General features: G+C 41.5%; 1 protein-coding gene across 4 annotated transcripts in view; it reads right to left on the reverse strand.

Moving 5' to 3' along the window:
* lgmn (legumain) overlaps positions 1 to 7602 on the reverse strand; it is a 50228-nt gene extending 42626 nt beyond the window's left edge. Inside the window, exon 1 of one of the 4 annotated variants that reach the window (XM_059960197.1) lies at positions 7472 to 7602. The gene's annotated coding sequence lies outside the window, so the exon portion shown is untranslated. Of the gene's footprint in view, positions 1 to 1921; positions 1996 to 7471 lie in introns of those variants that run through there. The other 3 variants (XM_059960205.1, XM_059960208.1, XM_059960199.1) reach the window with 3 other exon arrangements.
* Between the last annotated feature and the right edge of the window lie 20282 nt (positions 7603 to 27884).

Consider the following 27884-nt stretch of genomic DNA (forward strand, 5'->3'; position numbering starts at 1 on the left):
TCACATCTGTGTCATAAAACAGCAAGTTCCAACAGAACGCCTATTCTCGTTCTTTTCATTCCGTTAGACAATTACACGAATGATGAACACGACCAATATACACTCCCACCAAAACACCGGTGATATCCAGCAATCAATGTTTATGGCGAGAGAAAAGAAACTGAGTTAATGTTAACACTAGAAAGTTTGCAGATGCATCACACACACAAAATGCTGGGGAATTCAGCAGGTCAGACAGAATCTATGGAAATGAACGAACAGTCCATTTTGCAGGCCGACCCTTCTTTAAACCTGGACAGAAAGGGGCAAGACCCTAGATGAAAACAATATGGGGGTGTGAAGGGGAAGTTGGAGAGCTAGAAGGTGGTTGATGAAGCCAGGTGGGTAAGAAAGATAAAGGACTAGAGAAGAAGGAATCTGATACGAGAGGAGAGTGGACCATAGGAGAAAGGGAAGGGGATTCAGAAGGAGGTGACGGGCAGGTGAGAAGAGGTAAGAGTGGGGAATAGAAGAGCAGGAAGGGGGGAGGGGGAGAGAAGAGAAATTCTTTTTTTGAAACCAGAAAGAGAAAGTGATATTCCTGCTATCAGGTTGGAGGCTACCCAGACAGAATACAAGGTGTTGCTCCTCCACCCTGAGGGTGGCCTCATCTTGGCATAACGAGGCAATGGACCAACATGTTGGAACTGGAATGCAAATTGGAAATAAAATGTTTGGCCACCAGGAAGTTCTGCTTTTGGTGGATGATTTAAGGTGCTCAATGCAGAAGTTGCCGAATTTACTTCAGGTCTCACCAATGTAGACGAGGCCCCATCCAAAGCACCAGACATAACAGACAACCCAAACAAATTCGTAGGTAAAAGAGTGACACTTTTAATGTTATCAATTCAAGTTATTGATCGTTCCAACAGAACTGAAGGGCGATTGACCAGAATCATTCAACATGTTTAATGGGGGGGGGGGGGGGGGGGGGCGGGAAGGGAGTTAAGAAATGAGTAAGAGATGCAGAACAGTTGTTGGAAATGTGAAGCTCAAAACTCATCAAATCAGATGAAATCAGTGGAGCGAGACAGAAAAAAGGTTAAAGCTATAGGTGGATGACAGGAGACAAAGTACATTCGGTTCGAGAGAAATGAAGGCTCTGATGACTAACTTTTCACACATTGACTGAGGCTCCCATTCTATAAAAGGGCTGGATGGAAAAGAGTTTGTTAAATGTGTTCAGGAAAATTTCCTTAATCAGTACATAGAAGTACATAGATATTCTATTAGGGAATGACACTGCACAGGTGACAGAAGTTTGTGTGGGGGAGCACTTTGCATCTCGTGATCATAATGCCATTAGTCTCAAGTTAATTATGGAAAAGGATAAGTCTGGTTCTTGGGTTGAAAATCCAAATTGGACAAAGGCCAATTTTCATGAGATCAAAAAGGATCTCAAATGTGGATTGGAACAGGCTGCTTTCTGGCAAAGCAAAACCCAATAGTATGATGCTTCACTACCAGATGAACGCAACACCTTCAATGCACACTTTGAAAGGGAGAACACAACTACAGCTGTGAAGATCCCTGCTGCACCTGATGACCCCGTGATATCTGTCTCAGAGACTGATGTTAAGCTGTCTTTAAAGAGAGTGAACCCTCGCAAGGCAGAAGGCCCCGATGTTGTACCTGGTATGGTTCTGAAAACCTGTGCCAATCAACTAGCAGAAGTATTCAAGGACATTTTCAACCTCTCACTACTACAGGCAGAAGTTCCCACTTGCTTCAAAAAGGTAACAATTATACCAGTGCCAAAGAAGAATAATGTGGGCTGCCTTAACCACCATCATCCAGTAGCACTCACGTCGACAGTGATGAAATGCTTTGAGATTGGCCATGACTAGACTGAACTCTTGACTTAGCAAAGACCTGGACCCACCGCAATTTGCTTATCACCACTACAGGTCAACGGCAGTCACAGTCTCCACGGCTCTCCACACTGCTTAAGACCACCTAGATAAGACAAGCATCTACGTCAGGACGCTGTTCATTGACTACAGCTCAGCATTTAATACCATCATTCCCACAATCCTGATTGAGAAGTTGCAGATCCTGGGCCTCTGTACCTCCCTTTGTAACTGGATCCTCGACTTCCTAACTGGAAAGACCACAATCTGTGTGGACTGGTGATAACATCCTCTTCACCGCTGATCAACACTGGTGCACCACAGGGGTGTGTGCTTAGCCCACTGTTCTACTCTCTATATACACACAATTGTGTGGCTAGGAATAGCTCAAATACCATCTACAAATTTGCAGATGATACAACCATTGTTGGTAGAAATTCAGGTGGTGACGTGAGGGCGTACAGGAGTGAGATATACCAACCAGTGGAGTGCAGTCGCAGCAACAATCTGGCACTCAATGTCAGTAAGACGAAAGTGCTGATTGTGGGCTTCAGAAAGGGTAAGACGAAGGAACACATACCAATCCTCAGAGAGATCAGAAGTGGAGAGAGTGATCAGCTTCAAGTTCCTGGGTGTCAAGATCTCTGAGGATCTAAACTGGTCCCAGCATACTGATGTAGTCATAAAGAAGGCAAGACAGCAGCTATACTTTATTAGGAGTTTGAGGAGATTTGGCATGTCAACAAATACACTCAAAACCTTCTATAGTTGTACTGTGGAGAGCATTCTGACAGGCTGTATCACTGTCTGGTATGGAGGGGCTACTGCACAGGACTGAAAGAAGCTGCAGAAGGTTGTAAATCTAGTCAGCTCCATCTTGGGCACTAGCCTACAAAGTACCCAGGACATCTTTAGGGAGCGGTGTCTCAGAAAGGCAGCATCCATTATTAAAGACCTCCAGCACCCAGGACATGCCCTTTTCTTACTGTTACCATCAGGTAGGTGGTACAGAAGCCTGAAGGCACAAACTCAGTGATTCAGGAACAGCTTCTTCCCCTCTGCCATTCGATTCCTAAATGGACATTGAAACTTTGGACACTACCTCACTTTTTTAAATATGCAGTATTTCTATCTTTGCACATTTTTTAATAATCTATTCAATAGATGTAATTTACTTGTTTATTTATTGTTTTTATTTATTATTACTAATTTTTTTTCTCTGCTAGATTACATATTGCATTGACCTGCTGCTGCTAAGTTAACAAATTTCACGTTACATGCCGGTGATAATAAACCCGATTCTGATTGGTAAGTGGAAGGATTCAAAGTGAAATTTTGAGAGTGTGGAGTTTGTATGTTCCTGTCAAGATAAAAGGCAAGGATAACAGGTTAAGGGAACCTTCGTTTTCAAGAGATATTGAGACCCCGGTTAACAAAAAGGAGATACATAATAGGTTTAGACAAATGAGGTACTTGAGGAGTACAAGAAATGCAAGAGAACAAGCAATGAGGAGATCATGAGAGAAAAAAGACACGAGGTTGCTCCAGCAGACAAAGTGAAGGAGAATAATAAGGATTTCTACAGATATACGTGCTGTGAGCAAAAGGGTATCAAGATACAAAAATCTGTCCTCTGGAAGCAGAGTGGTAATCTACATGTGGAGCCGAAAGAGATGGGGGAAATCTTAACTGGAGTTTTTGTACCTGTGTTTACTTGGTAAATGGACACAGTCTATAGAAGTGAGGCAAGGCAGCAGCAAGGTCATTGACTGTATACAAATTACAGTGGAGGAGGTGTTTGTTGTCTGGAGGCAAATTAAAGTGTATAAATCCCCAGAGCCCGATAAGGTGTTCCCTCAGACCCTTTGGGAGGCTACTGCAGAAATTTCAGGGACCCTAGCAGTGATATTTAAAACATTCTTAGTCATAGGTGAGGTGCCAGAGGATTGGAGGGTAGCTAATGTTGTTCGGTTGTTTCCAGAAAGGCTCAAAGAATAAGACACAAAAGTATAGGCTAGAGAGCCTGACATCAGTCGTGGGAAAGAATTCTAAATGGAACAGATATCTAAGTATTTGGATAGACAGGGACTAATTAGGGATCAACTTGGCTTAGTGTGTGGTAAATCATGTCTAACCAATCTTAAACAGCTTTTCCTCGGAAGTTACCAGCAAAGTTGATGAAGACAAAGCAATGGATATTGTCTACATGGACTTTAGCAAAACACTTAAAGTTCCACATGGGGGGGATAGCCAAGTAGGTTCAGTCACCTGGCATTCAATATGAGGTGGTAAACTGGATTCGACATTGATTTCATGGAAGTGCTTGTAGATGGTTACCTCGGACTGGAGGTCGGTAAGAACTGGTGTGGCGTAGGGATCGGTGCTAATCATCATCTATAATCAGTGATCTGGACAATAGTGTGGTAAAATGCATCAACAAATTTATGGATGACACCAAGATTGGGGGAGTAGTGGACAGCAAGGAAGCTTTCAGCAGGATCTGGGTCAGCGGGAAAAGTGGGCTGAAAAATGGTGGATGAAATCTGATGCAGACAAGTGTGAGATGTTTCACTTTGGGAGGACCAAACAGGGTAATAGGGCAATGAGGACTGCAGTAGAAGAGGGCTCTGGGAATATAGATCCATAATTCATTGAAAGTGGCATCACAGGTAGATAGGGTTGTAAAGAAAGCTTTTACCACATTGGCCTTCATAAATCAATGTCCTGAGTAGAGGAGTTGGAATGTTATGTTGAAATTGGTGAGGCCTGATTTCAGAATCAGGTTTATTATCACCAGCATGGGTCATGAAATTTGACAACTTAGCAGTAGTTCAAATGATAATGCAGAAAGAAAATAAACAAGCAATTACATTATGTATGTATTTCAAATAGATTAAAAAGTGTGCAAAAACAGAAATATTATAAATTTTAATAGCGTGAGGTAGTGTTCATGGGTTCAGTGTCCACTTAGGAATTGAGTGGCAGAGAGGAAGAAGCAGTTCCTGACTTTTAAGAGCATTGTGTCCAGGAACGATTTAAATAAGATTGAAAGAGTGCAAGAATGATGCCGGGCCTTGAGGACTCGAGTTAAAAGGAAAGGTTGAACGGGTTAGCTCTTTATTCCCTGGAACATAGGATTGAGGCGAGTTTTGATAGGCGAGGTATACAAAGTTATGAATGGTATAGATAGGGTAAATGCATTTTTCCACTGAGGTTGGGTGGGACAACTAAAGGTCATGGGTTAAGGGTGAAAGGGGAACATGAGGGAGAAATTTCTTCACTCAGAGTGTGGTATGATTGTGGAAGTGGTGGATACGCGATCGATTTCAACACATGAGAAATTCGGAAAGGTACATGGATGGGAGGGGTATGGAGGGCTATGGACCAGGGACTGCAGAATAATGGTCTGGCAAGGACGAGGTGAGTCAGAGAGTCTGTTTCTGTGTTGTGGTGTTCTATGACTCTATAAAATAGCAGGAACACGAGTTCAACAGGAACATCAATTAAAAAATAAAAAGATAGTAGGTACAAATAGAAATTGTGAGAGAATTCTAAATGAATACTTTGCACTCATTCACAAATCAGCAGGGCCATGAAGATACTGTAGTTAAGGAGAGAAAGTATGAGCTCAACATGACGGGGAGGGGGGAGAAGGACGGAGGCAGAGAGAATTACTTTATCGTGGAAAGGGAATGCCTGATAATGGGAGGACACTGAGAAATGCAGATGGAACTCGCAATGCACGTTTTCAAATCCCTGAATGAAATAGAGCAAATAATTAAGACAGAAATACTTGCCATTTTAGCTGAAGCATAAAGTAAAAGGGCCTAGAGGTCATGCTGGAACTGTGCAAAACACTGGTGAAGCTACAATTAGAATATTGTTTACCACATACCAGAAAAGATAGAAACAAAAATATTGAGAATGTGACAAAAACTAGAGAAAATGTTCATTAAGGCTTTTCTTTTATATCAGAAGAAATATGGGGTCCACATCCAGAGATCCCTCAGAGTTGTAGTGCAAATTGATTAGGTGGTCAAGAAGGCATATGGTGCATTGGTCAGGGGACTGAGGTCAACAGCTGCAAGATAATATTGCAGTTCGACAAAACTGGCTAGACCACACTCGGAGCATCGTGCTCAGCTTATTATAGGAAAGATGTGAAAGCTTTAGAAAGGGTGCATAGGAGATTTACCACATGGATGAAAGAAAAATGTGGGGAGGGGGCAGCTATGCAAGAGGAAAGGTTTAGATTGATCTTGAAATAGGTTAAGGATTCAGCACAAAATTGGGGGCTGAAGGGCTACTGTATTCAGTTTTCTATACAAACTGAAGGGAGAGTTACAGCATATATAAACTTTTCAAGGAGTCAAAGCTAAACACAACAGCCAGTCACTAGAGGTGAATTAAGATTAAGAGGGCTGAGGAGCTTCCCCTTTGCCCTGTTTCTACACCTCCCTCTCTCACCAGCCTCGCAAAGAGGGTGGTAGGACTCTACAAGTCACAACATTGAAGGGTAGCTCAGAAAGAGCCTACACCATGTTAAAAAAGATAGAACTTGAATATGCAACTGAAGAGCTGCAACCTACAAGGCTGAGGAGGAGGATTAAGGTCGGTTGCTTTATCGGTCACCGCCGATATGATGTCCAACCAGCTGCTTGGTTTTGTTTCAGTTACAAGTTCTTAAGTAGTTTCACCTGAATTATCAACCCACCACCATTCAGGGACCTTTGCCTTGAATCCAACGCCCTCTCTCAATTGCAGGGAGTTGACAACATACATTGCAAGTTCCCTTTGCATTTTTCCGTCCTTTCCCCAGCCACGGTGAAACACTTGATGCTTCATCTCTCTCTCCCTCCCTCCTCTTGTCACGTCGACCTCATCGGAATCAGGTTTATTATCACCGGCAAGTAACGCAAATTTTGTTTCCTTAACTACTATGTCTCCATGTTTCATTCTTTCAAAAGGACAGCCCCGATATGCAAACTATAACATAAGTTAAAGTATCATTTTAGGAGGCGGAAACATTTTTAAGCGCCTCTCTTGCAGAGCAGATAAACCATTAATGAATGGGTACATCAAACTCCCCTAACAAAAATGAGACGACAGCCAAGTAATCTGATTTTAGTAATGCTGATTGCGAAATAAATCTTGGTCAAGACGTCTGTGAACGCTCTAGCTCTTCTGCCGCATCTTTCAACATATTTGAGAGCTCGCAAAACTCATTCTTAAAGACGTTTGCTCTAACGCAGCATTATAACGGCAACTTTTTAAGTGTCTGGATATTTGAACCCAAGTTTCGAATTAGTCACAAGCGCCCATTACAAAATACAAATTTCATCACTGGGGTTCATTTTAACATCTGACTTCACGTGACTGGAAAACTGATCCGTCAGGTTACTGATTTGTTTGTTTCCATTTCCGCGGATCTCCTATTGTATTCGAAAGATGTTAGTAAGCTCGCGTCCCTTTTACTACCAAAACAACTCGACTACACCAAATACATTTGTAATACTGTACTAAATATTATTAAACGTTGGAATCGCCTTAATTTAAAAGAGGGAGTGAGCAATCGCTTTTACCTCTCCACGTCTCTTCTCCAACAAGGTTAGCGGCGCTCGCACAGATTGCGAGTCTGCGCACAGTCCGTTTATGCTCCGGTGAAAGAGGAAATTACCATTGATTGACGCTTGTAATCTCCATTTAAAACCCTCCCAACAAATCCCAGTTGACCGCATTTCCCGATCACGTGTTGATTCCATCATATTTAACAAAATACACAATTATCATGTTATCAGTTAACACCACTCGTTAACATATAACGAGAGGTCGTGCAGGAGTTAAATTTCACCATTGCGGCTGCTGCTGAGAATAAACGTTGCGGGGATTTAACAAGATCAGCTATTATTGTTGAAGCGTAGGAAAATAGGCGGGACAGTTGTGATCTGGAAGTTATGTAAAACCGCAGGAAGCGATCGCAGTGCCGTCGAGAATCAATGTTATAATTTAAGAACTTCAAGAACCATTTTCGGGGGGAAACTTTTTTTAAAAAACCTTTTGTGTAGGAAAAGCTGAACGTATTAATACAGTTTGATTAATACCCTATTTCCAAAAGTGATAAATGGGATTGAATTTATTTCAAATCCGAATATAACGAGGCGATCAAAGGGAGATAAAGGGCGTGATTTTTCTTTCAAACGAACTCTTGTGCCAATACCAGGCCAGCAGATTACCCTTACACAAGAATTTCCCAATAATGAGGTAGGTTCCCAAAGTGCAATCTCCTCCACAACCAGTCAAAGCACTTTCTTTCATCATCTCTAATATATTTGTAAAAAAAAGTAAACATTAATGTTAAATAAAACAGAAGATCCCGCTTTAGGTGGGTAAAGGGCGACAGTTTTCCTGGAAAACGGTCCGTAGCGTGATTTTCCGTCACGAGAAGTTGCATCACCTAGATTTGAGTCCAGAAACGCGATGTGGTTCAGAATGCTTATAACGCAAATTCGGTGAGAGCGAATTTTATTCCATTTCTTTCATTTCCAGGTAGTGAGTTATAAATTCCGAAAAGGCGAGTATCAGTTTCACAGAATGCCTGAAAGTGAGGATAACCTGTACACTAATTTCTCTCCAGAATTCTACATTGCTGCTCTTACACCACTATCATACAGACGTCAGATAAAGCAAAGAGCTACAGAAGGAAGAAATCCGGGTCCATGATCCAACCCTCATTAGGGGATCGGAGGAAGGGGGGGGGGGTCGATAACTTTAAATTCCTTGGCGTTATCATATCGGGGAATCAGTGCTGGGACCAGCGTTTCAGTGCCGTCACAAAGAAGGCACGCCAGCGCCTCTACTTCCTTATAAATTTGCGCAGATTTGCCATGTCATCTAAAACTTTCACAAATTTCTACTGAGGCAAGGTGGAGAGCCTACTGAATGGTTGCATCACGGCCTGGTATGGAATCCCCCACGTCCAAGAACGGAAACGCCTACAAGGAGTAGTGAATACAGTCCAGTCCATCACGGGTAAAGCTCTCCACTGAGAACATCTATGTGGATCACAGTCAAGGCAGCATCCATCATCAAAGACCCCCACCATCCAGGCCATGCTCTCTTCTCACTGCTGCTATTGGGAGGGAGGTACTTGTCTCCCAAACCACCAGATTCAGGAACCCTTCAACCATCAGGGTCTTGAACCAGTGTGATATCATCTTTACTTACCTCAGCACTGAACTAATTCCACAGCCTAAGAACTCACCTTCAAGGACACTACTATTGATGATCTCAGTAGCATATGTTATGTTTTTAAGTGTTTATTTATTTAAAGTTTGTCTTTTGCACCTTGGTTATTTGTCAGTCTTTGGTTGTGTGCAGTTTATTTTTCTTTTGATTCTATTGCACTACTTTGTTCTACTGTGGACGCCTGCAAAAAAAATGACACGTATGTACTTCAATACTAAATTTACTTTGAACCTATAGACAGAGTCCCCACGTTTAGTGCTACAGTAAACTGCAGCCAAAAAGTTGATTGGTTGCTGTCTGCTATCCACTGCAGGGCTTGTATGTGTCCAGGACAGAGAAGCGGGCAGGAAAGATCGTTGCAAACACTACCCACCCAGCAACCTGCCACTTCTGGATAGCACTACGCATGCGTTTATCAAAACAAAAAACTTCACGTCATCTTATCTGCCAGCTATTAATCTGATCAACTATCCTAGTTAGCTCCAACCCACCCCTCCACCCCATTTATTGCCTCAGTCACTGAACTGCACTACATAGGCATCTGTTAGTCTCAAGAGACCATGGATTTGCACCTTGGAAGGTTTCCAGGGTGCAGGCCTGGGCAGGGTTGTGTGGAAGACTGGCAGCTGCCCAAGCTGCAGGCCTTCCCCTCTCCACGCCACCGATGTTGTCCAAGGGACGGGCTGATACAGCTTGGCAGCAATGTCATCGCAGAACAATGTGTGGTTAAGTGCCTTGCTCAAGGTCACAGCACGCTGCCTCAGCTGAGGCTCAAACTAGAGACCTTCAGATCACTAGACCAACACCTTAACCACATGCCAACACACTGCACTATAAACACTTTCAACCACTTTTTATAATGCTGCTTATCCTTGCTGGTATCCATGTACAATTTATTCCACATCTGTACTTCTAACCTTTTAATAGAATTCTTTTTTTATGTATAATTGTTGAATATTGTTATTTTCTGACACCCACAGTTATTTCCTAATATATGCAGTGAATAAAGTTGATCCTTGATTACTTCTAGCAGAATTCATCAGAATTATCCTAATATATGAATAATTCTGGGCAATCCTGATCTCAGCAACGATAGGGAAGGGAGAATAAAGAAACTAGCCAGCAAAGTCCAGATTTGTGAACCTTGGTACAGCACTGACCTTTCAGTTTCCACATAACCGAAGATAATATTTTTGACTCCCCTTCATCACCTTCTGACTAATACAGGGCAAGACATATCAGTCGATAAACTGATGGCCCATTCAAGCCAAAACACTTGTGGTCTATTGTTGCCAGGAGAATGGTGATTGTCCATTTAGTTTAGGTCAGAGTGGTGTTGAGCAACAGAAATGGTTTTCATGCCACACCATGTCTTTTGTGTCTACAATCACAGCAGAACCTCCATTAGAAAAACAGAGAGCTATGTGCAAGGGAATTTCTAGGCAGTCCCTTGAGTAGGTTACATGGTCGGCACAACATTGTGGGCCGAAGGGCCTGTTATGTTCTGTAACTTTCTATTTTCTGTATTCTAGAACCATGTGGCTGCCTGGGCAGGGATAAGGTGACAGTTTTCTATTCTTCAAAGAGGCAATATGAGTGGGATTAACACTTCATAAAATATTATATTGATTTAAAGAATGAATGCAGAAAAGGATATACTGATTATATTTCCTGTATATATTATGAATAAAGTATATTTTTGAAATAAAAGTATTCCAATTCTGTTAAATACATTGCCATTACAGGTGCTATATCTGTCTGTCTGGTAGCCTAGACTCTAAAAATAATTTGTATAATCATTGCTTCATAAATTAAGCAAGTACAGTTACTATTCAGAAAGTCAGTTAAGCATTAACTTACTGATGCAATCAACTCCTAATCTACCAAAGTGACTCATGTTCACCCCCATCCCCCCCAATCTACAGATAGATGGTACAAAGCATCATGCGTACACTATAAACTTACCTTAGTGATATACTGATATCCCACTATGTTTAGATTTTAGATTAACAAGCAATTTTCTGGAAGAACTCAACAGGTCAAGCTTGCTGTACCAAGGTTCACAAATCTGTTGGGGGTGGGGTGGAGGATGTTGAAGGCATAGTTTTGTGGCCTGAAATTCTGAAGCAGGTCCTCAGCCTAAAATGCCACAATTCCTCTGCAAGCCCCCTCCCATCCACAGATGTTGCTCAACTATGTTCCTCCAATAGATTGTTTGTTACTGAAGATTCCAACATCTGCAATGCATCATCTCTCCAGGTTTAGATTTTATTCGACATGTTATGAAAGCTATTCTAAAGGTTATTTTTATATACAGAGTATTTCATGTTCTACCACTTCTGTTTGGGAAAGAACATCTCCCAACTTTTGATACTGGGTACTGATTTAAGGGTTTTTTCCCTGACCTCATTGAAAATCCCTGAAAATTATGAACTGTGCTTTAATTTCCTATTCCCTCCACACATCATAAGACATTTCCATCAGTGAATGTGAAGTGCTTGCAACCAGTAAAAGTCTAAGAACATACAACTTTCGCAGCAGGCTGTGTTGCTTCTGATCTGGAAAGGGGATCTAGATAATTGAAATATGTAATGTCAGCTCAATGGGAAATTTAGACTGAAATAGATCAGGGGTTCCCTACCATTTTTATGCCAAGGATCAATGCCATTAAGCAAAGGGTCCGTGGACCCCCAGTTTAGGAACCCCTGAGCTAGATAGATCCTTCATGGTTCACTCTACGACACTGCCCTAAGAAACTCTTGCTGAGAAAGATGTTTAGATGATTGATTTCCAACACCACAATCATCTTCTATTGCACAGGGTATAAACTTTGGAGAGTTAATCCCCAGGTGCCCATCAATTTCAGTTTTACCATGGCAGAAGCATTTACAGCTACGGTCAGCAAGAATTGTCACTGCATAATCCTTCTCAGCTCCCTCTTGAGATCCTCATCAGCAGTGGACAGGCATTTACTCCCATGTTGTATTTAGATCACTCCCAGTGTAAACAGCAAAGGCTATGGCATCATTCAACATCCAGCACTTCAGAACTGGCTGCAACTTTGGTTGAGTGTTTTCAGTATAATTCCAACAGTGGCATCTACCCAATCAAAAGCAAAACTGCCCAGATACATCCTATGCAGAGAAAGCAGGTCAACACAATTAATCTATAGTTGGCCATAATTAAAACCGTCCACTGCTGGTCCAACCAATCGGCCTCCATGCTGCGGGACTGCTTCGATGACGTCGACTGGGATGTCTTCCCTGATGAGGATGTCTCCGAGTTCACTGATGGAGTGACATGCTTCATCTGGAAGTGCATCGACGATGTTGTTCCCCAGAAGTCGGTCAGGGTCTTCCCGAACCAGAAACCCCGGATCAGTAGTTCTGTGCGAGCAGCACTTACAGCGCGACATCGAGCTTTCATCGCTGGAGATCATCTGGAGCTCAAGAGAAGCAGTTATGATCTGCGCAAAGCTATCAAGGCTGCGAAACAACAATACAGAGACAAGATTCACAACGAATAGCATCACGAGACTTGTGGCGAGGGCTGCATACCATCGCAGACTTCAAAGCCAAACGTTGTGGTGCCGCCAACATCACGGCCTCTCTCCCAGATGAGATCAATCGCTTTTACGCTCGGTTCGATGTCGCTAACTCTGAGCCTCCGAGGAAAGCCTCCGCTACAACCCGCAACCTGGTCATCTCTGAGGCTGAGGTACGCAGATGTTACCCAAGTTCCCTCGGGATCAATAAAGTATGTCTGTCTGTCTGAGTGCAGAGTCGCAAGGCTGTGGGACCAGACAGCATCCCAGGGCGAGTACTCGGGATGTGCACAGCACAACTGCCAGGTGTGTTTACTGGCATTTTTAATCTCTCCCTCTCCCAGTGTAAAGTGCCCTGCTGCTTCAAATTATCCACCATTGTCCCTGTACCAAAAAAGACCGAGGTAACGTGTCTGTCACACTCACCGCAATAATAAGCACATGCTTTGAGAGGCTGGTCAAGGACTACATCTACAGCTTGCTACCACCCAAACTAGACCCCCCACCATTTGCCTAGCAACACAACCGATCGACAGATGACGTAATAGCCACAGCTCTACACACCGTCCTCACACATCTGGAGAAGGATGCTTATGTGAGAATGCTTTCCTTGGATTACAGTTCAGCATTCAACACCATAGTTCCCTCCAGGCTCGACAAGAAGCCAGGCTTGACCTTGGCCTTGACCCTGCCTTGTGCAGCAGGATCCTGGACTTCCTGTCAGATCGCCGACAGGTGGTAAGTGGGCTGCCTCACCTCCAACCCTCTGACTCTCAATACAGGAGCCCCTCAGGGCTACATACTGAGTCCCCTCCTTTACTCTCTGTATACCCATGACTCTATCGCCACCCACAGCTCCAATATGTTAATTAAATTTGCCAATGACACTACATCGATTGGCCTTATCTCAAACAATAATGAGGTGGCCTACAGGGAATAAGTCATCCCTCTGACACAGTGGTGTCAAGAAAACAACCTCTCCCTCAATGTTGCAAAAACAAAGGAGCTGGTTGTGGACTACCGGAGGAATGGAGAAGGGCTAATCCCTATTGACATCAATGGATCTGGGTTTGAGAGGGTGAACAGTTTTAAGTTCCTCAGCATCCACATCACCGAGGATCTCACATGGTCTGTACACACCAGCTATGTGGTGAAAAAAGCACAACAGCACCTCTTTAATCTCAGACACTTGAGGAAGTTTGGTATGGGTCCCCAAATCCTAAGGACTTTTTACAGGAGCACAATTGAGAGCATCCTGACTGGCTGCATCACTGCCTGGTATGGGAACTGTACTTCCCTCAATTGCAGGACTCTGCAGAGAGTGGTGCGGACAGCCCAGCGCATCTGTAGTTGTGAACTTCCCATGATTCAGGACATTTACAAGGACAAGATTCAGGATAATCACAGGATCACTGGGGACCCAAGTCATCTTAACCACAATCTATTCCAGCTGCTACCATCCGGGAAGCGGTACCGCAGCATAAAAGACAGGACCAACAGGCTCCGGGACAGCTTCTCCCACCAGGCCATCAGACTGATGAACTCACGCTGACTTGAGTGTACTCTTTATTACATTGACTGTTCTATTTATTATTAATTACTATGATTGCACTTTGCACATTTAGATGGAGATGTAACATAAAAGATTTTTATTCCTCATGTATGTGAAGGATGCAAGAAATAAAGTCAATTCAATTCAACCTACACATGATCTTCAACTGATGGAGGATGTTGCCAACAATGCCATTAAGCAGCTCTTACCCACCAGTGTCCAGATGGTGTCCTGCCAGGATCGCTTGGCCCCAGACCTCATTGCAATCTAGGTCCAAACATGTCCTAATTCCAGAGGCAAGGTAAGAATGACATCTATACCAAATCTGACTGAACATGGCTTCTTGGGCATCCAGGGATAACATGCTGATTTTTGCTTCAAATAAGGAAGATGGTTAGAGTTGTTGAAGGTCAATCATCCTCGCCCTGGGATATTACTCCAGAGGTTCCTCAAGGCAGCAGTTCAATTATGTTTCTCCTCCTCCAACATGACAAGTGGGAACATCTGCTGATGACTCTGCCATTTTCAATTCCATTTAACAAATAAACTAGATCCATGCTTTCATCTGAGCTGATAAGTGGCATGTAACATTTACACTATCAAAATATCATTCAGTGACCATTTCCAACAGGGGAGGGCAACAATCTGCTGGAGGAATTCTGCAGGTTGAACAACATCTATAAAGTTGGGGGTGTAAAAGAGTTAGGAATTGGTTACATTTTTGGTCAAAACCCTGCAATAGGATGAAGAAACTGAGAGAGACAGGGCTGGGCAGTACAAAATGCTGGTGGAACACAGCAGGCCAGGCAGCATCTATAGGGAGAAGCACTGTCGACATTTCGGGCCGAGATCCTTCGTCAGGACTTCGTCATTCACTGTACATATTACGATGTATTTGATGCATCACTGACATCTGCTGGATTTGACAGAAACTACTTCTGCATCACAAAAGCAATGCATTATAAATACCATACTTCCTCTACCTATAAACAAATCTAATAGATTTTCTTTTCAGTAATATTTTCCATGTTTTCCATATTTTGATATTTTCCATTAGTTATCAATACAGAAAATGGGATATCATTGCCTTTTTCAGCAATTGGCTGCTGCTTGCTCCAATGTATCTGACCCTGATAGCCCATTTCCGGTAAGATAGCAGCAAATTCAAATGCAGCTACTTCCTTGGGGTCAATCAAAGCTGTTATTGCCTTTTTTTAATGGACTTTTTACAGTCTCAAGAACCTGCTGGACATTAAGAACTTAAAGTGCCGCAGGTCTACCCATCAGGGAGTTGATCGTTGATGCAGAAACTTCAGAAGCTGGACTTGGTGCGGACCATGGTGCAGCCCCTGACAGAGAAGCATCAGTGTGCAAAGCAGGTGTGCAGTCTGACAGCGAGTGATCAGCTTTGTATTGGCAAACGACGGGGAGCAGAAGGCGGGGGGGGGGGGGGGGGCTGCATGGCTTCGGTCGCAACGAGGTCTGGGCTTCAAGCCAGTGTTGCCTGTTTGCCACAGCCCAGGAGGAGGTGTAGAAGTCGGACGCTCCACCAGAATGCAAGGGGCAATAGCGCGCCACATCCATGCTAGAGTCAATGCTGTCCCCTGCCCCCCCCCCAAGTATTCTCTCAGCAGAAGATAAGATGCCTTGCGTTTGACTTGTTACGTACCCCGTAACTGGGTGTCTGACCAGCAGAGAAAGAAGAATCTATTGGAGTCTGGTGGTACCAAAATAAAGGTGTTTATTAGTAAACTACACAATACAATATCAAAAATGCAAATATACATATAAAACAAGTTAGCAGTAATAAACCTAAAAGTGTAGGAATAATAATAATCAATAATAAACAAGCTTTATCGATGTCTAGGGGTAAATGAATTGTCGTAGGAAAGTATAGAGTTCAGTTCATAAATGCTGATGTAGTTATGGTTGTTGTATTGAAATTGTTGGAGAGAGAGAGAGAGCCAGCGAGATGTTACAGCAACAGCTGAGGCAGGCAAACCTTTTGTGGCTTTCTTAATCCGTTGTGTTGTTGTGGTCATTCAGTTATGACCCCTCTGGTCTTCAGCTAGACCGTTCTTCTGTAGTGGAGTCGTCACTCTGGCATGAGTGGACACACACACAAGTCCCCACCGGCCCTGCTGTAACACTGAGTTTTACTGACCGATCTCCTGGTTCGGTCTCTGAAGCCCCCACCTTTCTGTGGGTTCCCAACACTCAGTCAGTGTCCACTGGCGTGTCTGAAGGGTGTCTCTCCAGACCTGTCTTTTATCCACACTCACGGGGTCTCAGCTATCCATCAACTCTGAATGACCGTGTCCACCAAATCAGGCCACTTCTGCAATCTCCTGAGGAATGTTAACTGTTACGGACTCAGCAACAACAAATACATGAGAGAGGCAGGGGTTTTCATAACAAATAAAACATTTATTAAACACTGGAAAACAAACCCCACAAAGTAAACAAACCACTCACGTAACCGGAAGTCAGCTGCTGTGCAGCAGCTTAAACAGTTCTTAAAGCAATGAAGCTTAAACAGTTCTTAAAGCAATGTTGCAAAAACAGTTCTTCAAAGTAGTATTGCAAAAGTTCAAAATGCTTACAGTCTATCTAAGGGAGAGACTTTTTAAGACGATTTAAAATCTCTTTCACGTCATCTTGCTGCGGTTCCCAGTCGAACTACTTTTCCCACGAAGAATTTACGAAGATGGAAAATGAAACGGCTTAAAGGCACTGACCTTTCCTTTACAAAACTGTTCCCAATCCTTTCTGCTATTCAGAGGGATTAACACGGGGACAGCCAACAAATTCCTTCCAAATGAGGATCAAACAAGGTCGAACCTGTTTCACCGTCGAAATCGACTTTCTTCGATCTTTTAACTCCCAAGCTCTGATCTTCACTCTCCACTGATTTTTAACTAGCGGTATTATAAAGAAACTGCTGGCAATGACCTTTTAAACTTTAGGCATTAAATAAAACTCCATCTTTCAACCACACTGCGCCATAATATCAAATCACACAGTGGCATGAAGTCAAAATGGCAAATCCAGCCACGAACTGCCCCTCCTCACAGGGAGGGGTCCTCCTTTTATACCCTGTAAAAATAACCTGTCACATGGCCTCTACTGGCAGGAAAATGATGTCACTCCACCATCACAAAAGCATTACCTCAAGTCCAGTATAGCTTCAACACCTGTCACATGACAAGTATACCACTGTAACGTGTCACGGGTACGTAACACCTCCCTCCAAAAAAAATTTTGGTCTGTCAAGAACAAAAATTTTAACAATTATCTGCAAGAAAAACAAGTGTGTAAATTTTATAACATACACAATTTACATAGTATCATATAACATCTTACAACTCACAATACAGTGGGAATGTTACAATTGAAAAAAACCACTCCATAAAAATAATTACATTGTATATTCAACATTGAGATAGACAATCAGCAACCACATTATCTTTACCTTTAATATGAGTCATCACAATATTGTACTCTTGTAACATCAAACTCCAATTTAATAATCTTCTGTTTTTGTTTTTCATCTTACTCAGAAACACTAACGGATTATGATCAGTGTAAACAATAAGTGGTTTTTGAGTTGTACTAACATATACCTCAAAATATTCCAAAGCTAAAACAAGAGATAACAATTCCTTCTCTATTGTCGAATAGTTTCTTTGATGCTTATTAAATTTCTTAGAAAAGTAAGCTACTGGATGATCAACCTAATCACCCTCATTCTTTTGCATTAATACTGCTCCTGCAGCCTCATCACTAGCATCCACAGTCAATGAAAAAGGTTTTTCAAAGTCAGATGCCTTGAGCACAGGTTGTTGACATATCATTGTTTTCAATTTTTCAAATGCTTCTTGACAAGGCACTGTCCACACAAACTTCACATTCTTCTGCAAAAGGTTAGTTAATGGAGGGGCAACATTAGCAAAATTCTTACAAAATTTTCGATAATATCCTACCATTCCCAAGAATCTTCTGAGAGTTTTTTTCCCCGTTGGAGTGGGAATCTCTAAAATTGCCCGACCTTTTGCCTGAACAGGAACTACCTTACCTTGACCCACAATATAACCAAGGTAAGTCACAGTGGCATGTCCAAATTCACTCTTGGCTAAATTAATAGTTAAGTTAGCTTTCGAAAGCCTTTCAAACAATTTCTCCACCGCAATAATGTGTGCTTCCCAAGTATCATTTCCTGTCACTAAATCATCAATATAAGCATCAGTATCTTTCAATCCCTGAATCACAGAGTTAATCATCCTCTGGAAAGTACCTGGGGCATTCTTCATCCCAAATGGAAGAACGTTATATTCATATAGCCCAGATGGAGTTACAAATGCAGAAATCTCTCTACCTCTGTCTGTTAATGGAACACACCAATACCCTTTCAATAAATCAATCTTCGTAAGGAACTTTGCTTTTCCAACTTTATCTACACAATCATCTACTCTCGGAATTGGATATGCGTCTGTTTTCTTTACTGCATTCACCTTCCTATAGTCCGTACAAAACCCAATACTACCATCTGGTTTTGGCACCATAACATAGGGTGAACTCCAATTCGAGTTAGAAGGTCTAATAATAATATTCTCTAACATATATTTAATTTCTTTCTCAGCAAGTTCACATTTTTCTATGTTCATCCAATATGGGTGTTGTTTAATAGGTTTGGCATCTCCAACATCTACATCATGTGAAGCTATAGTAGTCCTTCTCAGAACATCTGGAAACAAATCTTTATATTTAAAAATTAATTTCTTCATCTATTGTTTCTGCTCAAGCTGTAAATGTGCTAGTTTCTCATCAATATTTTCCAGAATGGTTGAATTTGGTAACCTGACAGAAACAATATTGGATTTAGAATGAAATTCAGATGAATCATCTATCATGTTCCTAGTTAAATCAAACTCATTCTCATTAACCACAACAGTCACAGTATCAGATTGTTTCTCATAATATGGTTTTATCATATTTATATGGCAAAGTTGTGTTGGCCTTCTACGATCTGGAGTTTTTATCACGTAATCCGCATCATTGATTTTAGACACAATTTCATAAGGACCATGAAATCTAGCTTGTAAAGGATTTGTTTGCACTGGGAAAAGAACCAGCACCTTATCTCCAGGCTTAAACATCCTCATCCTAGCTTCTTTATCATACCAAGTTTTCATTTTCTCCTGAGCTAATTTTAAATTTTCCTTGGCTAAGCTACAAGCTTTATGTAACCTATCCTTAAATTTCAAAACATAGTCCAACAAATGTATTTCCTTACTAATCCACTGTTCTTTTAATAAAGCCAAAGGTCCTCTAACTCTATGCCCAAATACAAGTTCAAATGGACTGAAACCTAAAGATTCCTGTACCAATTCCCTTACTGCAAATAAAAGTAAGTTTATACCCTCATCCCAATCACTTTCATTTTCCACCCAAAATGTCCTAATCATATTCTTGAGGGTAGAATGAAACCTCTCCAAGGCACCTTGCGATTCTGGATGGTATGCAGACGAAGTGATTTGTTTAGCTCCCAATTTATAAACTATCTGTTGAAACAATCCGGACATAAAATTACTGCTTTGAACAGTTTGTATTTCCTTAGGTAATCCAAAATAAGTAAAGAATTTTATAAGGGCCTTTGTCACAGTTTTAGCTGTTAGATTCCTAAGTGGTACTGCCTCTGGAAACCTAGACAAAGTACACATGATAGTCAACAAGTACTGATAACCAGTTTTTGTTTTTGGTGATGGACCAACACAATCTATAATAACTTTAGAAAATGGCTCACCAAATGCTGGAATAGGTTGTAATGGAGCCACTGGTGTAACTTGATTTGGTTTACCCACAATTTGACAAGTATGGCACGTTTTACAAAACATCTTTTCTTAGACCAGGGCAGTAAAAATGTTTTAAAATCTTGTCCACGGTTTTCCTTACCCTTTGATGTCCACCTAAAGACACACTATGAGCTAAAGTCAAAATCTCATTTTGGTAAACTTTAGGGACAACTACCTGGTAAACAATATTCCATTCCTCTCTTGCAGGAATTGTAGGTGATCTCCACTTTCTCATCAACACTCCTTTTTCCAAGTAATATCCGACTGGCACCTTCTCAATTTCACTATCTAGCAGAACTTGTTCTCTTAATTTTATAATCTCAGGGTCTCTATTCTGCTCTGCTATCATCTCCTTCCAAGACAGAGATAAATCTTCATAGTCAGTGTAACGTTCTCCTTCGCGTGTCACGAACGTCGAATTTAACGTCGAGATAAACCACAGTTAATAAGAACCAGATCGCAGTAAGATTAACCATTTACTGTTCACTCTTCACATTAACATATGGTGAAAACTGTTGATAAAACAATACAAGATTGATACAGTATTTGTTCCTTCCTTAATATCACATTTCAAGTGTAAATACTTGCAAAGGTGACTATAACTACATTACACTAAGGTGCAGTATACAGGGAGAGTTTACCTGCTCCATTGACTACTTTAAATACACTTCCATGCAAACTATCCGCGACTCTTTAACTAACGAAAGCATAAACATTATCTACCGACGTTACCTCTAACAGGATCACTATTAACATCTTAGTTCAATATATCGATTATCTATTAACTTACAGCGTTGCTCTCACAGTGATTTCTCATGCCTGCAAACTACTTCTGCTCAGGTGAGCCTCGTGGTGAGCCCCCACCCTCGCGCTAATTTCAAACCGGAACTTTCCCACAAGACGCGGCGAAACCGGATGTGACGTCATCGCAAGCCGATATATTTTACATGCAATGAATATACTTTAAACACTTCTAATTCTAACTAGAAAATACTATTGAATGAATTACTAAGCGAAAATATTATAAACTAAATAACTGTCGTAAAGACAGCACAGTCAGACTTCCTCCAAGAATCTTGTTCAAACAACGAAGGTAAGAAAGTCACTGATACATCCTCAAAACTCGAATCCTGAGTTGAACAGTCATGAGTAACAACCTCATTCTGCGCATCAATCTTTTTAGCCATAGCTCTAGTCACAACATAGGAAGAATCTGTGTTAGGATTCATCTCTGGTTCCTCTGACTCCATTGTCAAATGCACTTCAGGAAAAACTTGTCCACCTGCCAAGTCATTACCTAACAATAAAGAAATATCCTTCACAGGTAAGCTAGGTTGTAATCCTACTTTAATGAATCCTGTAACTAACCCTGACTTTATATTTACTTTATGTAAATGTACAGGCATAAAATCACTCCCGACACCTCTTATATAATTTACCTCACCAGTATCAGACTCTTCATTAAACTTCAACACACTGTCTAACATCAGTGATTGAGAAGCTGCAGTATCCCTAATGATTTTTATTGGCACCAGAGTAGATCCTTCTTTCAAGGATACAAACCCTTCAGTTATAAGATGATTATATCCCTTTTTAACTTGATCAGACTCTAACAAGACCTCATTTGTGTTTATTGAACTCTGTAATTTTACAGGTGCTTCAGTATGTTGCACACAAACATCTGGAACTGCTTCCTTCTCTTTCTTTTTCAATCTGAAACAGTTAGCTATTACATGGCCAGGTTTCTTACAATAGTTACAAATAGGACCAAACTGTCTTTCCTTCACAGGCTTTCCTTCCTCCTTACCTTTCTCATTAACTTCTGATTTACCTTGAGTCTCTGTGTTATTTTTCCTCTTAAAAATTCTGCCCTGAGGAAATTTATTCTTATGGATTAAAACATACTCATCAGCTAATCTTGCAGTCCTGCAATGTATCAGTATCCCTCTCATTTAAGAAGGTCCTTACTTCAACAGGGATGCTTCTTTTAAATTCCTCCATTAAAATCAGCTCTTTCTGTTTATTATAGTCCCCATTTACATTTTTAGAGGAAACCCATCTCTCAAAACACACAGCTTTATCATAGGCAAATTCCACATAAGTTTTTTTTCCACAGACTTCTTCAAACTTCTGAATCTTTCTCTATACGCTTCTGGGACCAATTCATATGCTTTCAAAATATGCTTTTTCACAAAATCATAATCTAATGCTTGCGCAGCAGGTAAAGCTGCATAAACTTGTTGTGCTTTGCCTTTAATTACACTTCGTAATAAACCTGACCATTTATCTTTTGGCCACTCTGAAATCTGAACAATTATTTCCAAATGTTGAAATATCTTTCCACTTCCGTTTCACTAAATTGTGGGACCAATTTAATTTCTTGACTAGCAACAAACGGTTTTCTAGAACTAGAAGACTGATTCTCCGACCTTAATTCCGCCATTGCATATTCAAATCCCCTCTGTTTACTTTCAGCTTCTAACCTACAACACTCCAACTTCATTTGTTTGATTCGCAACTGCATCTCCAGATTACTTATTGGAAACGACTCTAAAATCGATTAATCAAAATCACCTGAATCCACATAGTGTGATGCAATTTTTCTCTGTATTAGAGCCTTTGATGTAGACTTCAAAACACCTTTAAGTTGCAATCTACTAGCTATCTCAGATGCCTCAGTTTCTTTCGCCTTCGCTAACAACTCCGCATCTGGTGAAGCCAGAAACTCATCAATATTCATTGTTGCCGAATACCATTCACAAGCCAATCAAACAAAAGAATCGCGTATTCCCCTTTTCCAAAACACCGATTCAAAATTTAACAAGCATCTAAACTCAAATGATTGCTCCCGGACGAGCCCCCAGATTTATGTTACGGACTCAGCAACAATAAATATATGAGTGAGGCTGGGGTTTTCATAACAAATAAAACATTTATTAAACACTGGAAAACAAACCCCAAAAAGTAAACAAACCACTCACGTAACCAGAAGTCAGCTGCTGTGCGGCAGCTTAAACAGTTCTTAAAGCAATGAAGCTTAAACATTTCTTAAAGCGATGTTGCTAAAACAGTTCTTCAAAGTAGTATTGCAAAAGTTCAAAATGCTTACAGTCCATTTAAAGGAGAGACTTTTTAAGATGATTTAAATTCTCTTTCACGACGTCTTGCTGCGGTTCCCAGTCGAACTACTTTTCCCACGAAGAATTTACGAAGATGGAAAATGAAACGGCTTAAAGGCACTGACCTTTCCTTTACAAAACTGTTCCCAATCCTTTCTGCTATTCAGAGGGATTAACACGGGGACAGTCAACAAATTCCTTCCAAATGAGGATCAAACAAGGTCGAACCTGTTTCACTATTGAAATCGACTTTCCTCGATCTTTTAACTCCCGAACTCCGAACTTCACTCTCCACTGATTTTTAACTAGCAGTATAATAAAGAAACTGCTGGCAATAACCTTTTAAACTTTAAGCATTAAATAAAACTCCATCTTTCAACCACACTGCACCATAATATTAAATCACGCAGTGGCATGAGGTCAAAATGGCAAATCCAGTCACGAACTGCCCCTCCTCACAGGGAGGGGTCCTCCTTTTATACCCTGTAAAAAAAACCTGTCACATGACCTCTACTGGCGGGAAAATGACGTCACTCCACCATCACAAAATCATTACCTCAAGTCCAGTATAGCTTCAACACCTGTCACCTGTGACAAGGGTACCACTGTCATGTGTCACGGGTACGTAAAATATGAGCAAAGTAAAGTCCTTGTAGTGGAAGGTAAATAATCCAGTAAGAGTCAAAATACAGTAAATCAACAGTCTCTCTGCCCCTCTTATCTGTAGCAGATGTTCCTGCCCGTGTTTCATCTCTCTCTCTCATAAGCAGCATAGCAACAGCAATAGTTCGTAGTTCTCAGGAGGGGGGTTGGGAATGGTTAACTCTGCACCCCATTGACCATCAGGTCTGTTCATCACTCATAACACCCCCATCCTTCTGGGAATTTTCACCAGAGTGAAAATTAACTAATAAAGCATATAACTGAATTACAGGGTTTAACAAAATACAGAAGTGGTCTTAACTACAAGAATAATACAGATACACTTTTAAATTAACATCTAGATAAACAATCAGCAATTACATTGTCACTCCCCTTTACATGTTGTATTTTAATATCAAACTCCTGTAACAATGGACTCTAACTTAATAACCTCCTATTTTTATTTTTCATGTTAGCCACAAATACCAATGGGCTGTGTTCTTAGCTTAGGTGTATATTACAAAGTGTGAACCAATACATGTGTGATCACAATGTAGTACATTACAGAAGTGTACAAATACTAATCTATATTTTACTTTTAAACTTAACATTCAATCTTCCATGATGTTGTCTTTCTTATTCACATGCTTTGTTCAAAAAAAAATCAAATTCCCACAAAACCAGATCCTGTTATTTAAAGTGGCATTTGGTCAACCCTTGCCTCTCTTCCACTTAACTCTCACGTGGTTAGCTTGCTCACCAGCTTGGAATAGGCCTTCACAGACTCCTTTCACAGGAGCTATCTTATCACAAAAGTTTTCCAAACTAAGCCCATTTGCTGAACTTCCAAACCACTCATTAATTTTAAGCAGGTCATTAATTCCATCTTCAAGATCTTTAATTCTATTAGTTTCCAGTTTCACATCTGCAGGTGATCCCTCTTGGTCAAAACAACACTTTAAGTTCTGCCTCTCCAAATCATATCCTTGAACAACATCACCAAGTTGTTTATCCTTAAATTCCAAAACAAACTGTAATTGACTCACAGGCACCTTGTTAAGAAGTCATTTTTTAGTTAAGGGTCCCTTCACTTTTATCAACAGTTCTGACACCAAACTCGACTTTAAATTTTCTTTCTTCAAAAGTTTAGGAACCATACTTTTCCCTTTCCCTTCAATAATATTCACATCACCAGCTTTCATCTCATTACTAACTTTTAACACAAGTGACTGGGAATTCTCACTTTCTCCCGGTGCCACAGTTAACCCTTTCTTCACTGAACCAAGTCTATCTGACCCAAAAGGACTGCATTCCTTTTCAACTAAATCAGATAACTCAGACTTTTACTGAGCTTCAACACTAGGTTCAGTATCCTGTGACTCCACATCCTTCTCATCCTGAACACAAGCAAACGGGACATCTGCCTCTCCTAGGCTTTCAATACCAGTCCCCTTTTCAAATTCTAAGTTCCCCTGATCCTCCCAGTTACTCTCTGGGCAACTCCCCTTCGGAGTAAACTCAACCTTGCGGGTTAAAACAATCTCGTCTGCTAACCCAGCAGACTCCCTCAAGGTAGCGGCATCCTTTTCATCATTATCGGGAACACTCTTAAATTCTTCAACTGCAAACAGCTCTGTCAAGCCAGACAGATCATCCGTGTCCAACCCTGGACCTTCTAACTGCCCTATTTGTTTCTCATCTTTACTCTGCGCCTCCATAACCTCCTTCCTCACTCCCAAGTGTCCACTAGGGGTATCTTATGCGTCAGGTTCAAAATTCCATTCCTTGACAACACTAAATCTGCTTCATCTCCCTTACTTTCCTTAGCCCCACTATCCTTTTCCTTCTCTTCCCGTAACCCCATTTCATACAGGTCGGCAAAAATGTCTCCGCTAAATCAACCATGGACTCATTTAAACTGTCTCCTTTCTCAGCCGCCTTTCTAGACATGCTGCGAGTGATTGCACATGCGGGATAAATCTTGGAATCTATGGGCGGGTCCCCAGCACTTACAGGCTTACTGTTAGCTTCACTGCTGAATACACGTTACCACCGACCAGATCGTTACCAAGTAGGACATCCATGCAGTCCATCAGTAGTTTCGACCGCACCCCTATTTCGACTGGTCCAGATACCAGGTCACATTTCAGAAACATCCTGTGCAAAGGTATGGTCTCGGTCCCTTTTCCGATACCTCTTAACACAACCTCCCCAGTCTCAGTCTCAGGACCGAAGTCTAACACCTTCCTGAGAATCAATGACTGATCAGCCCCAGTATCTCTCCAGATCCGCACCGGAACTGGGGTTTCTCCCTCCTTCACAGATACCGTCCCTTCCGAGACAAACTTCTCATGCCCCTCTTGGGCTCTATCCAACTTTGCCTTCCCCATCGATCTGTTGACCGATTCAATGCAACCAGTCAGGATTGCTGTTTTCCCTTTTCCTGTCTCCTTCTTCGGAGCAAAGCACTTAGATACTATATGACCAGCTTTCCCACAATTATAACACGTAAAGTTGGGAACCTTCCTGCCAGCCTGTTTTTCCTCCTCCCTGCCTTTTCCACTAGCTCCCGGTTTACTCTCTGCCTTAGCCGGTGGGCTTTCTCTGCCATCCCTACTGCCTTTCTGGTAGCTCTTATTTAGGGAAAACTTTGTTTTGTGGGTTAAGGCATACTCGTCTGCTAATTTGGCAGTCGCAGACAGAGTCACTGTCTCCTTCTCATCCAAGTACGTCTTCATACTCTCAGGGATACAACCTTTGAACTGCTCCATCAGTATTAACTGTAATAGTTTATCATAATCTCCAACGACTCCTTTTGAGGCGCACCAATACTCACAATTCATTTGCATCTCATGGGCAAACTCTAAATACATGTGGTTCCACGGCTTTCTCAAGTTCCGGAACTTCTGCCGGTATGCCTCTGGCACCAACTCGTAACTCCTCAATACAGCCCTTTTCACTTCCTCGTAATCCTTAGACTCATCCATGGACAATGCCGAATACGCTTGTTGAGCCTTCTCCCTAAGTACGCTCTGTAACAGAACAGCCCATTTCCCCTTTGACCAGTTCAGATTCACAGCCACTTTCTCAAAATGAAGGAAGAACCTATCGATAACCATCTCCTTGAATGGAGGTACCAACTGGATCTCCTGACCAATCTTGAACCCCTGATTTGGGTTTGCAACCCGGTCTCTTCCCTACGATGCCTTTAACCTCTCCATTTCCAGCGCAAACTGCCTCTCTTTCTCTCTGTCCTCCCTCTGCCTATCAGCTTCTTCTCTCTGCCTTGCAGCTTCTATCTCCTTTATCTGGAGTATCTGGAGCTCATGCTCCCTTTCCTCCTCCGCAGCCAAGCTTAATCATTCTATCTGTATCTGAAGCTCACCCTCGACTGGTTTTTTTCCTCAGGGAACAGGTCCAATATATCCGACGTGAACACACCCTCGGATACGTAATGCACAGCTGTTGCTCTCTGTATATCCAACTTGCTCATCGACAATTTCATCGCTGAGAGATTTAATTGTTTTGCAACGCTCACTAATTCCGCTTTCCTCGCATCCTCTAATGTCCCCGAAGTCTGGTCTTTTAAAAATTTGTCAATTTCCATCTCTGCTGGTTTTTCGTCTGGTTATCCACACAACCAGATCAGATAAGGGACTTTTATCCTGATTCACTGGCCCCCCAATTTGGTAATCAAATCCCAGAGACGAGGCCCCAATTTGTTACGTACCCCGTAACTGGGTGTCTGACCAGCAGAGAAAGAAGAATCCGTTGGAGTCTGGTGGTACCAAAATAAAAGTGTTTATTAGTAAACTACACAATACAATATCAAAAATGCAAATATACATATAAAACAAGTTAGCAGTAATAAACCTAAAAGTGTAGGAATAATAATAATCAATAATAAACAAACTCTATCGATGTCTAGGGGTAAATGAATTGTCATAGGAAAGTATAGAGTTCAGTTCATAAATGCTGAGGTGGTTATGGTTGTTGTATTGAAATCATTGGGGAGAGAGAGAGAGAGTGAGATGAAACAGC

Source organism: Hypanus sabinus, chromosome 2 (genome assembly GCF_030144855.1).
Source record: "Hypanus sabinus isolate sHypSab1 chromosome 2, sHypSab1.hap1, whole genome shotgun sequence".
In the NCBI taxonomy this organism is placed as follows: domain Eukaryota; kingdom Metazoa; phylum Chordata; class Chondrichthyes; order Myliobatiformes; family Dasyatidae; genus Hypanus; species Hypanus sabinus.